General features: G+C 30.8%; 1 non-coding gene across 1 annotated transcript; it reads right to left on the bottom strand.

The window, feature by feature from the left end:
• Positions 1-219: 219 nt before the first annotated feature.
• On the bottom strand, positions 220-290 carry Trnag-gcc. Its single transcript has one exon. It is a non-coding gene; the product is annotated as a tRNA-Gly (tRNA).
• Between the last annotated feature and the right edge of the window lie 11747 nt (positions 291-12037).

The raw sequence follows: 12037 nt of genomic DNA, 5'->3' as shown, positions 1-12037 counted from the left end.
AGTTCTAGCAATTTACCTTAAGGCACTATGCCATACACCCCACTAGTTTTTTTTTTTTTAATTTAAAACTATTCAAAAAATCTTTTTTTCTTCAAAATTTGAATGCTTTTAAAAGTTTTAAATTACTGTATGGGAAGTTCCAGCAATTTTTTTAAGGCACGATGCCCTGCACCACTAATTAAAATACTATTTGCCGTGAAAAGCCAAAAAAAAAAAATTTGCATCGGCCGGGAATCGAACCCGGGCCGCCCGCGTGGCAGGCGAGCATTCTACCACTGAACCACCGATGCTTATAACAAATGTTTCGCATTTTAGTATCTAGTGTTACACTTTTTCAATATGTGCACAAAGCTAATATATTTATATTTATGGTACCAAATGATATGAGAGTAAGATATTTATTTTCTATATTTCTTTCTTATTTATCGATGAGTTATAACTTTTCAAAATTATGCTTCTACGCTTCCGTACCGTACGCTTCGGCTTTCAAATCATTGTATTTTCTCTTATCGTGTAAGTCGTCTTCATCCTCGTCATTTCAGACCTTCTATTTTTCTTTCCACGATTTTATACTGAAAGCACTCTTTTTAAGGGTTCGATACAATATTTTTCTTTTCATAATCGTATCCAGTAGATTTCTTTCCTTTCCTAATTTCTGCGGCACTTCTGCATTTGTTACTTTTTCGGTCCATTTTTGCTTTTCCATTTCTTCTCCAGCATTATCTCAAAATCATACTCAAGTTTTTGTCAAAATATATAAGGGGTAGTGTGGGGTACAAAGGTCCAATTTGAATTTGAGCAATTATATTGTGAAAACCAAACCAATTATATTACAACAAATATCACATATCAAGCAAGCAACTATCTGACCAATTCAACCAATGAAAAATATAAATTTCATGGGCTCATTTCTTACAGAGATAACAGTGTATATAACCTGGGTCTGGTATATTGTCAGAAATATTCATCAGTAGAGTTGATGTATGAAAAATATAAAATTCATCGGCACATTTCTTACAGAGATAACAGTGTATATAATGTTGATCTGGTATATTGTCAGAAATATTCATCAGTAGATTTAGAGTAACTATTTAATTTATCTCGTCTAAAATTGCTTTTAATAACTTAATTTAATTTTTATTTACTATTTTTTTATTATTTACTCCTTTTATTATCACATGCTTATAGATATTTTAATAATAACAAATTTTGTTTACATTTCTATGGGTTCCGTACCAAAGTTTATCCGTTATACGGCGACGCGGCGCCCATGCTATCTATTTTTTACAAAGTTCTTTAAAAAAATTGAATCTTTTTTAAAAAAATTAATTTTTGTACGGGAAGTTCCAGCAATTTGTCTTAAAGTTCGATGCCAAGCATCACTAATTTTATTTGTGTTAATTATAATTTGCGTTGATGTATGAAAAGAATAACTTAGAAACACGTAAATTGTCTTAAACGAGTAAAGAATTATTGAGGTATTATTGTCGTTATTACGGGGTGACCGCGCTTTTTCTAGAAAATGATTAATTGTGAAAAAATGAACTACAGTTGAGGAATTATTTTCACTTGAGTCGATAGAGAAATAATTACAGCATCTATCCATCTTTATTTCGTAGAAGTATTATCAGTGGTTCTCAAGAGGGATTAGTTAAATAAATCTGTTACGACAAGCCTAGGGGCTCCTCTATATGTACAATATACTCTGTTACCTATTTTATATGCACGAATAAATAAATAACACATTTGACCACTTCTGCCATGTGTGTGACATTTTACATAATTGTTTTGATACGTTAGTGCTTTACACCGTTTATTTGCAAATTGAAACCGTCGCTCTCTCGATAATTCTAAATATAATCTTTATAATATTGAAATCGCTCGTGTGATATTTTTATAGCTCATTTAAATATCGATTATGCGTGAACATTGTGTGATGTTATTTGTGCCGTCGCTCTGTATTATATATACCGAAAATTTAGTGCCCTAGGTTAGTGTTATTTGATAATATTGAGTAATGTTTAATATTCATAAAGGCATTACCATTGAACTACTTTGTCATATTATGTTCAATTATCACTAATTTATAATTTAGATACATATTGACGATTTTGTTATTGACACAATTATAGATCTGAAGCGTTTATTTGTAGAAATCAAAGCGACTGTGTTAAACATAATTACTTTATTTAGAGTTTATTTAGAGCCAAAAAATCCGACTTGTCGATTCTCTGCTTTTTCAACGTTTCAGGTCATTTGAGACCAAAATTGGGCAAAGTATGTGTAGGGTAGAGCGGAGCTTGAAGGCCCGAGGGTGAAAAAGTCTCATGTATATACAAAGACGGTTTGAAAAGTTTCTGTCTTATAGAGATATGTTTTTCTTACTTTTTTATTCAATTTTCTACAATAAATATAAAAAATCTCTACAAGTCAGAAATTTTTCTAACCACATTTTTAGATACTATTTAGAATTCTTGCTGATTAGTTTCTTGCAAAGATTTTTTGGTAAGTCCAATTGATGCAGCATGCTTTAGGGCAAACTGTCACTTAAACATCTAGTTTTAGTTTAATTTTTTATAATATTTACTTTTATCCCTATATACAGGGCATATAAAAGTAAATCTATTTATCATTTTTATGACAATGCGTAGAAACATCCATCATTTTTCTAATACAAAAAATAAATTGAATTATACTATGCCTGAATAACTGAGAAAACGAACATAATAATGTCTTATTTGCCAATTTTAGGAGCTGTCAAATATATCATAAAGCGTATATATAGTATAATTTTTAATACCTTATGTTAACAGTAAATATTAAAGTTTATGATTATTTCTCGCGAGAGATGTATTTTTATTAGATCACACTATTGATTATTAAAACAAAAATTAATAAAAATTATTATATGATATTATGTGCAATGTATGTAAAATTGTATTCAAAGCATATACATTGGGGTATGCATGCAATTTAATAATCACCAATTGGTACTTACTTTTTTTTTAGAGCTGCCTTCATGATTTTCTTTAATTTATTTTTAGATATTATTGCGTCAGACCTTTGTTTACGTTTCACAAAATATACATCTAATTTTATACTTTAATATTTCTTGTTTCACATATTACACTGAAAAAGTACTAATAAAAGTAAATCTATTTAAATTCATGTCTTGCATGTGAGAGTTTGCATATCTGAGCTTTTCTAAATTGCTTGCATTTTTGAATTTTAGTTTACTTAAAAATTGAGCAGGATCTTCATTGCAAGATTTATTTATTCATAATTTTAAATTTGAAGATTCAGTTGTGGACTGTAGCCAATTATTTGTTGAGATATTGTTGAGTATCACTCAACTATCTAATTCAGTATTAAAAATAATTAAACTTATATATATATTAGGGCGGTTCAATTTGCACGGGTAAAAAAAGTCGCATTGGCACATATGATTTTCGAATACTAGAGATCAAAATAAGATACTTTGCCAATGAAACCATATTTCTAAAATGAATTCTGATGTCTGTGCATTGAGTTTCTTATACTGAATTTCTTATACTGATAAAAAGCTGTAGTTTTCAATACGTATATAGCTTATTACTGAGACCTTAAAATTTAAGGTTAAAATTTAAGAAAGGGAACGACATCAAAAAGAATATTAAAAAGTATAGGATAGAATATTAGAAAATTAGGACAACGTCTGTTGGGTCATCTAGTATATATATATATATATATATATATATATATATATATATATATATATATAGAGAGAGAGAGAGAGAGAGAGAGAGAGAGAGAAAGAGAGAAAGAGTGAGAGAGGGAGTAGAGCAGGACTTGCAGATCATTATCTCAAAAACAAAGTATAGACTTTTTGATGGTACTAGGTTAAAGTATTATTGTAATTTTGAGGTATACGTTATTTGATTGTAAAAAGGATAAACCGAATCATTACATTGTGGTGTAAAGGTGTAACAATAAGACGTAGTAAACAAAACAGAACATTAATTAAAAAAAAGCAATTTTACAAGAGATAAATTATATTATTAGTTACTTCCTCTGCTCGATCAAAGTTAAATATACAATGTAATCTTAGTGAAAAATGTTCCCATAAAAATAAAAATAATGTAGTTATTATTTCGTAAAATCTTTTTAAGATTTTAACAAAAGACGTTGGATTTGTTTGCCTGGTTGTTCCTATGGCCCAAGAAGGCTCAGATGGCAAATTTTAGAATAAATAGTAAAAAAAATAATGTCTTTTATTTTGAGTTAAATGGGAATTTTACTGAACATAGTTCGATAACTATTTGTCTTATACATGTTATGTGTTGTCATGTAGTTCATTTAGTTTAGACAGTATAATTATGTACTTAAATTCAAATTAGACCTCTATGTCCCGCCCTACCCCATATATATTATACTTATAGAAAGCCAAATAGACGAATTGTATGTCTTTTTCAGAATGAATTGTTAAATATAGATAACATCCCTCAAATGTCGCATTAAAATAGATATGTATTGTGTTGATGCAGTATTAAATGTAGATTTTACTAATGAATGATCATTGATTACCGAGTCCATAACCACAAAAATATTGCTGTTTCATATTTGATTGCTTTGTTCTAGTGAAATAATTGTCGGTAGAATTAATTCACTATCATCATATAATGCAATATGTTTTATTTGTTTTGGTCGCATTAAATTTAATTCGAATGCATTATATATTAGTTTAAATTGCTGCATTATAGTTATTCATTGGTTAGCCATTTCACCCAACCCACTTTTAACAGGCATGTGATATGCTTTGTGAACAAAACTGACTAGAAACTCAGTTTCGATAATGAACTGAATTTGAATTCGAACTATTCTTCAAGGGATTTATATTATATATCGCTGTTATAATTCACTTTATATTATATGTTATAAAATGACATATAAGCGCATTTGTCATTTACTACAATTGTGTATAATATTTCAACAGATAAGTGCTTGCGCTGATTTACAATTCAAAATTGCATCGCATAACTGTAATATATGCAATGTGTATTATTTAAATATATGCATATACTCAAAAGCGCATATACACGTTTAATGCATTTGTATATAGGAGGAACCAGAGATAAATGATCAACTTTTAAATCTTGTTCGTAATCTGGCTTTGTGCCATTAGATAAAACGAGAAATCGGCTAGAATTTATTGGGGAATCATCAGAATATATATATATATATATATATATATATATATATATATAATACACATATCTAAACATGTATATAAAGACACATATCATTTTAATAAAAAATATTAGGCTATTTATTTTTACTGCAGAGGAGTCATTTTAGTCAAAAAGTTATTCATATTTTTTTTTATATTATTTTTTGAACAGCAATCAGAACCTTACGTCCTATGAGCTGTTGGGCTGAAACTTCTCCTTACTTCGTATTTTTTAGATGGTAACCCAATGGTTAATCCATCCATATTTGATGATTTTGTTATTAGAATTAATCTAATAGGGCTGACATTTTATTGGTGCAGCAATGCCGGGCAAGGGCTATTTTCACTTGGAAACATATTGCTATCTATATTTCCAAGTGAAAATCGTTGTCACTGCTGCCTGACAACAGGCTGCTCGAAGTGGGTATCGAACCCGGAACCTCTGAAACAAGTCCCGTCGCTCTTAACCGCTTATCTACGAGCGAGCCCCTATTTAAATTTTAAAGTTGAAAAAATGTTGTTGAGATGACTAAAATATTTTATAGATTTTCTAGATCAATGAATAGATAACTGTTTGTTTTCTGGTAATTCAAATCAGTGATTCCTAAAGTGATCCATTTGGATGGGGGTCATGAAAACTTTCTATGGGTCTACGTCACCGAAAAGAGACTTGCGAAATCTACGCGCTAAAAATGGTGGTCCTCTGACCTCTAGTGGATTTCAATTTTCAATACAATATGTCAATTTGAGTTTTTGAAAGGGTCAAATTTTTGCTCACATTACAAAGGTGATGCTCATTATTCGAAACTTTAATGAAGTTTCATAATCAAAGAACTTTTTTGGGCTCATAATATTTTAGTATATTCTTAAAGACCAAAAACCTTATTATTATAATAAGTTTTATCCAAATTGTCAAAACAAATTTGATAATTATTTACGAAGAAACGGCTCGGTCGATCTTTACCGAAAACTGATCCCAACTGGGAACGGTTTCAGAATTTTTAAAATAGGCTTAGTTCAGAATAACTTAAAACATTGGGAAAAGATAAAATTAACACGTCTGATTTTCTAACAAAAACATAAATTTCTCTTTTGGGTAGTTAGTAAAATATATAAACTTCAGGAAAAAAATGATGTAGACTAGACATTATTATCCGGGAGTAATATTAAATCTTACATAATTGTCGCCAAATGTTTATAATCAACATTGAATTTACTCCTTTTATTTTATCATTCTTAAATAAAAATATAATAATAAATTTAATTAAATATATAAGGGTAAGTTATAGTAATTGCAAACAATCGAAAATAAACATGTTTGCATATCTTCACACTTCAAAGATTTTTGAACATTTTGGCATACCTTATAAACAATCAATGTATGTTTGCGGATACAGATTTTTGTCGACGATTTTTTGAACACGGATCAACCGTTTTGAGTGATTCAAAAAGCATTCGATTCTTATTGATGGGAAGACGTGCTGATTAGTTTTTGGCAAAGACAGGTCCAGGCGTTTCGAAGATACCGGGCAAAAAGAAAATGACAATTCAGTTTTTGAGAGAAAGGAGCGTTCGGTTTGATAGATTTAAAAAACACTTGTATTGACGGAATGAATAATTGATGAATTTTTTGCGAGGGCAGGTTTCAGATTTTTTTAAAAAAGTTGAAGCCATTTGACTGTCAAAAATGATCATTAGACATATACACAAATTACCAGATATTTTATACAGGTTTTAATAATAAATACACATGTTATTTACATTTCTATCTATTCCGTACCAAGATTTATAAGGTTTGGAAACGTATGGTTCATATAGATCCATAAAAAAACTGCATGAGTATATAGACACAAATAAATCTATCCATACTAATGAAATTCTTTAGTGAAACATCGTATTTAATAAAATCAACATCAGTCAGATTTCCTGACAAAGGCCTATCCAAGCATTTCTAGTTGATTATTAATTAATGCAAACAGTATTCATGTTTAGAAAGGATCGTTTGGCCGACACCGACGTCAGATTTATTAGACTTCAGACAAGTTGGCGCAGTTTGTTATAAATAGCGCAGGCAGACGTTCAAGACGGTGAAATTTCTAATTAGGGACAATATGTTAATGATGTAGGTCATGATTTATGGTCACCGATGCTGTGAAAAACTGTTTTAAACATTTAAATTCAATAATAATTTCATTTAATAACTAGTGATGCATGGCATCGTGCCTTGAGGCAAATTGCTGTAACTTCCCGTGCCACAATTAAATATTCGAGCAAAAAAATTAATGATCCATAAATTTTGATTAATGATTAATAACAATTGTTTTCAATGTGTTCAAATAGATAATTATAATTACTATAAATTTATTCGGTTATATAATATAGGTGACGAACTCATCACTTGAAACTGTTTACATTAAGAAGGAATGCTGAATGAATCTATCTGAGGATATATATTTCTCACGAGTAGAATAACGCATATGAAATATATACAGTTTTAAACTGAATTATAACCGCCAAATATCATTTTTTTACATTTTCCTCTGTATCTCCAAAACCGTTAGACCTGTCTACCTAAAAATTTTACCAATTTATCATTTTGTCAATACAAATAAAAGTGATTTACCGTTTTTGGCACTTCTTGCCCGTATCTTTGAAACGGCTAGACCTGTCTTTACCAAAAACTAATCAGCATGTTTTTTCATCAATAGGAATCGAATATTTCTCAAATCGGTTGATTCGTGCGCCCGAAATCGTGGGCGAAAAATTGTGTCCAAACATACACACACACTCACAAACACATACATTCATTTTTTCTAAAGTATGCCAACTATATTTAGAAACCTTCGAAACGTGAAGATATGTAGAAATTTTTATTTTCGATTTTTTTGCGATTACTATAACTTACCCTACGAGAAGTTAATAAATGGCTTAGTAACTTCAAATATTTAAGGGTTATCATAAATAATCAATTAAATGTCGCTGACCAGGTAAAATACCAGAAAATAATATTACGTTGTAATTAAAAAAAATTAAGCACATACAAATTTTAATAAAATATTTTAAATTACTACGGAAAGAAGATGTAGAGCAATTTCATTATTATGCACGACCTAATAACCTATTTCACTGGAAAAAGTTATCCAAACATTTGAACAATAGATGGAGATTGATGTGAAGCAAAAAAATAAAATGTAAAAATTGAAATTCAATTTAGCTGTGAGCATTGCCTATATACGACATCCATTTAATGACCTGTGTGTCGCTAAATTCTATATATAGTATGTGGAAGTTTTGCCAAAGATTTATCAACCAGAGTTAAATTATTGAGAACTCTAATTTGTTATCATGGTATTTAGTTTTTATATAAGTGCAATTTAAAATGTTTAAAAACATTTTTATTAAACGGGAAACAGTGCAATAAACGCAAGTCTCTTCTTTTTACTGGTAGATCTTTCGTCTCCTTTTAGAAGTAGTTAGAGTCGAAATTAAAAACCAATCACCTTTGACAGGTTTCAATTTTTTTCTTGGCTTCGAATAAACTAGTCTGTTGTGCTCACGAAATAGTACTATGTCATTTTGTCCAATTATATAAGTAGGGAGAAGTCCCTTAGTGGCAGACATCTAAGGTTATTTATAAATAAATAAAAAAATATTTTATGAAATGTTTATTAAATTATGATTTATGTTAGATAACAAAGTTAGAAATCTAACTAAATTAACAAAACCGCAATCTTTACTAAAAATAATTAATACTATCAAACAAACTTTGGTATCAAAAAATATGATTTTAAACAGTGGCACCTAGTACCGGACATTTCAAAATAACCTGCATTGATCACATATAAAGCCATCTCCACACTCTGGAATGTCTGCACATGTGTCTTTGACGAATATTCTTAGATATTGCAAAAAAGTCACTATTCATCTACCCTTTTGTGCCACACCGATGCTCTCAGCTGGTGCATTCACCATAAGCTTTTCATTATTTCACTAGGAAATACGAAAAATGGGGATATGTAGTAACTGTTAGCACTCGTACAGAACAAATTTAAATAATTGGAAAAAATTACGTAAATTCTCACATGAAATATCAATATATTTACTGTCCGTCACTAAAGGACGACTTAGTGTCCGGTGCTAAGGAACAGACATTTTCGTTCATTTGGTGGCACCTACTAAAACTGGTTAAAAGATCTAATAATTCTCTACCATTTTACGGATAACAATCAAGTACCATTTTTATCTTTGCATACCACTCAAATGTGAATGCATAACTATGCTAGAATTACTTCCATTGATATTTAGATCCGCCTAAAACAGGAATCAGATGCTCTCGTCGTGGCCGTGTGCGTCACAGGCGAGGCTTGGCGCGTGATCCTGTACCTGTGTGCCCTCCATGCCCCTTTCACTTGTATTTTGAAATGAAAAGATTTATATTCGCTTAAATAATACGTGTTAAATAGAGTGTCCGGTACTTGGTGCCGCCTGGCGTTACGGGACTTTTCCCTATGCCATTTTGTCCGAAAGTGATAAAAAATGAATGAATAATGAAAATTTCATCAAACACCTGATAATTGCAATTAAATAATTCGAAATCACTAGTACTGATATGAGTTCATTGCTTTTAATAAAAATAATTACAAAAAACAATAAATGAGGCCCCAAAAAACTTGACCGTCCTCAAAATAAACTTTTAAAGGCGCGATTCGCGTTAGAATTGATTACTGCTACAAGACTCTTGTTAGATTTGATTACTGCTCAACATCTGACAGGATTGTGATTGTGAATTTCCTCATGTTATACTGTCTTGGAAATACTAATATAACTAGCCAATTTTTTAAAAAAAGGAACGGTATCATTTTTTGAATATATACCAGTTTGTTCGTAGTTCTCCTAAATGTTTAATTATGAACTATTTACAATTTTGTAAGGTTGTCGTCCAGTCTACATCTCTTTTAACTTTGTTGTAAGGGTTTGAAATTTATTTTCAAATATGAGATTTAAAATACGGTAAATGTTATTTATTATAAGAAACATTTAACTAAAACTAAATATTTAACACATGCTAAATCTGTGTTTCGCATTTACATATTGTGCATCAATGTATCATAACCAGCGATATAGTAGTAGAGGAATCGGTTTTTACTTTTGAATATAAAAGGTAATAAGTTTTCTTTTGAAGGATTACTGCAATAGTAAGGTGACCATATTTTTTTGAATAAAATCCGGGACGGATTATAATGTGTGTGATAGCGGGGGGGGGGGGGGGGGTAGGTTTGTGAGCTAATAATTTATGTGTACATTTTTTTGTTTCTGGTTGAAATATAATTAAAAAAAACATTGACAATCAAAACATTTTTAAAAATCCGGGGCAATCCGGGACAAGACACCTAAAACCGGGACAAATATTACTTTTAGAAAAAGCCGGGACCCAAGGCGTAAAATCGGGACTGTTCCAGCCAATCCGGGACATATGGTTATCTTAGCAATAGCCCAAATAGAAAGTCGACCAGGGGTTGCTTTCTAATAGCTTTTAGTATTAAAAACTATAGAGCCGATTCTGCCGTAATATAGACTAATGTTACGGCAAGGTTATGTTGCTTAGCATTTTGCGTATAAAATGGTACTAAAAACTGTCAGAATGTTATATCAATTTGCTGTGCAGTCAGGCGTTTTACACTTGAATTGTAATTTGTAATAACATTCGTATGTTATTATGCCACATCACGAAGATGCATTTATGTATATATTATTTTTTTAGGGTTGTGTGTTAATTAGATTAGGTTTTATATCTAAAACGCTTGACTGCACAGCAACCACATAGCATTTTAACAGTTTTTAGTACCACTTTATATGAAATATGCTACGTGACATAGCCATAACATCGGTCTATTTTACGGAAGAATCAGCCCATATCTCAAATAATAAGGACAAGCCAACTACGTTGTACTCACAGAAATGAACAGAATCAATATAACTCATAGAACATATAATTGTTATGATCAATGCTAAATCATTAAAGTGTAAATGATTAAAGTGGCTGTTATCGATTACTTCATCAATGATACTACAAACACCTAACACCGCCTTCCTATATCAATTTTTCTCATTCCATTTCATATTTTACCTATATAATAAGAATATAAATAGGATACCCCATATATTCCACATCGTAGATTTCAAATCAACTTGTTATCCTTGTAGATTTTCGTCGCACTTGGTCGAGGGACTTTGCTCGCAGATCAAAGGGCAAAGAATCGTGGGCATGGTTCTCGGCGGACCAACGAGCGACGCAGCCCGGGCGTTCTCTGTGGTCGCAAAGGGTCTTGGAGTCCCCGTGTACTGGATCCGAGGCGAATCGACGGGATTCAAGGAAATTGCTGAGGTAAGTTGTAAAATTAGGACCTATGCATATATGTACTACATAAGTTTAAGTTCATTAATGGCTAAACTTTGAAATTCAGAAAAAAACTAGCTGTAAGTGGAATTCTGTCCTAAGGCAATTAAGGCATCGTGCCTTAAGGCAAATTGCTGGAATTCCCGTACCAAATATTATTATTTTTTCAAAAACGATTAACATTTTTGAAAAAATTTTACTTCGAAAAAATTAGATTTTTGACAAACTAGGAATTTGACAAAAATTACTTTTTTGAAAAAAAAATGTTTTTTGAAAAAAAAATGTTTTCTTTATTTAGACATATTTTGGAAATTCTGAACTTTTTTTCAAAGCAATCGTACTGCATTAACTGCATAGAGACGAAATATCGAAGCGCGTAAGCGCCGCGTCCCCGTCTAATGGATAAGCATTGGTACGGAACCCATAGGAATGCA

This window comes from Ctenocephalides felis, unplaced genomic scaffold, assembly GCF_003426905.1.
Source record: "Ctenocephalides felis isolate EL2017-DRISC unplaced genomic scaffold, ASM342690v1 CF-g0.4_SCAFFOLD_01886, whole genome shotgun sequence".
Classification (NCBI taxonomy): domain Eukaryota; kingdom Metazoa; phylum Arthropoda; class Insecta; order Siphonaptera; family Pulicidae; genus Ctenocephalides; species Ctenocephalides felis.
The sequence above is the reverse complement of the archived record's forward strand: the minus strand, read 5'-3'. Positions and strand labels throughout refer to the sequence as shown.